This window comes from Orycteropus afer, unplaced genomic scaffold (assembly GCF_000298275.1).
Source record: "Orycteropus afer afer isolate SDZICR_OR568_19922 unplaced genomic scaffold, OryAfe1.0 scaffold00211, whole genome shotgun sequence".
Lineage (NCBI taxonomy): Eukaryota > Metazoa > Chordata > Mammalia > Tubulidentata > Orycteropodidae > Orycteropus > Orycteropus afer.
The window spans coordinates 1,882,733-1,884,779 of NW_006921798.1; the positions used below are offsets into that span (position 1 = coordinate 1,882,733).

A 2,047-nucleotide genomic window follows, 5' to 3' on the forward strand; every position below is an offset into this window, starting at 1 on the left:
GTTATCTATACAGTCAGGGTACTGTGCTGTGCTCCTCTATTTGCTAGTTGGCAGCACTTATACACTCACCACCTGTCTCCTTTCCTGTTGTCAGCCTCTTGTATGTCCCTGCCAACCTTGGCAAACAGAGCCTATTCTTAGGTCCCTGGAATCCGAATGAGAATGCTATTACTTTTAAATCCAAAATGGTTGGCACTTGTAAAGATTTAAAATGGCTGTGCCCTCAGTCACTTTAAATATCCAAAATGGCCGTTGCTTGTAAACATTCAAAATGGCTGTGCCCTCGGTCACTTTAGATATCCAAAATGGCTGCACCCTCGATCACCTTAAATATCCAAAATTGCTGCTGCATGTAAACAATCAAAATGACTACACCCTCCAGACAGCAGAAAATCAACAGCTCAGGTTGTCTCCCTCCTTGCTGTTTCCCTTCCTAGTCATAGGCCACCAGAGCAGTTGTCCCTGCAGCTCTTGGTGGTTGGGACTGATCTTTAGGTCAGTTCTCAGGTGCCAGCACCACTTGGAAATATTCAGGCTGTTGGTCCCATCAGAGTAGCTGACAGTCCGCAGCTCCGAACATCTTTGTACTCACTGTTTCGTTCAGGTTTTTCCACTAGTTGGTGCCTAATCCACTTTTGTATTAGTTCGTTTCAAAGCTCAGGGCTCCAGGATTATCTCTGTGTCTCTGTCCCTTACGTTAGATTTCCATACACCTTATTTGCATAGCTCTATCCCCACAAAAGTACCATGTACCTTATTTACATTATTATTATTAGCAAGCTATCCAGTGACGTTGGTGGGCCGCAAACACTTCACACTTGCGTAGTCCGATCCAGTCATCTGGTCAGTGTCACAAAGATCATGACTAGAAAAGTTACACTACGTAATTCACCGCACCGCACAGACTTTTTTGTTTCCTTTTTCTTCCCCCCAATCTTGCTTTCCCATATAATTTTGTATGTATCTTATAGATATCTATCATCGATTTTTTTCTGAATCCTTTCAACTATTTTTAATGCTTTTCAGCCCTCTGTTGGGAGAATTTCCATTCTTCAGTTCTGATTTTCTTGATTAGAGTCTACAAATATCTATGAGTTGGCTTGGTTACTTTACAAGAATGCTTATTGTTGTAGAACCATATAATGCTGAAGTTCAGGAAGACTTATTAGGTCAGGTGGTTCAGATTTCTCATAGGTATCCCAGAGAAGGTGATACAGCTATTTAATGCCAGAATTTAAACAGAAAATCCCTGGTTCTTTCTCTACTATACTGGCAATCTAAGGGTAATAGGAATTATTTCATGATTCATCCAGTAGAACATGACCAAAATTTGCGTTGGTTAAAAGCAATATATCCCTTCTGTAGCAATGTAACTGAAAAATGTAAATGACCCCTTTAGCTCCTTAATGATTTTATAACTACCTGTTGTTCTACTTCTTAATTTATCCTAAACTTTTCTTTCCTGGTGCTGATATACAGTCTCTTTAAACAATTTCATTTTTATTTTTTCTTTCATTAATAACTAACTTTAATAGGACAATTTCCTCTGGGATAACACCCCTCCCAAAAAATAAAAACAATGTTTTTATTTATTTATTTATTTTCATGACAGTTACAATGTCAGTGAATACAGAACCACAATACTGTGCTGTGTTGAGAAGTGGGAGGTAGAGTAAACACATTCATAAACTAAGTGAGTCACTCCAACACACTTGCTTTCTGGTGTATAGAAGTCAAATGTCTACCTCAGTTAAGTAGCAAATTGTCACCTATCACAGACCTTCATTATAGATTATCAAAGATGTAGAGAATTTCTCTAAGAGAATCTTGGATTTGAATATGCCTATCTGTAATTGGAGCTCTGGTGGCTTAGAGGGTAAGACATATGGTTGCTAACCAGGTGAGCCATTCAAACCCACCAGCTGCTCCACAGGAGGAAAATGAGGCAGTGTACTTCAGTAAAGATTTACAGACTTGGAAACCCAATGGAGGTCACTATGGATTGAAATTAATTCAATGGCATTGGGTTTTTTTTTTTTTTTTTTTT

The 2,047-nt window shown here is 38.8% G+C and overlaps 1 protein-coding gene across 1 annotated transcript in view; it reads left to right on the forward strand.

Annotated features, from left to right (window-relative positions):
- Window positions 1–2,047, forward strand: part of TBCK (TBC1 domain containing kinase) — a 411,838-nt gene that overhangs the window by 146,472 nt on the left and 263,319 nt on the right. The window lies entirely within an intron of this gene.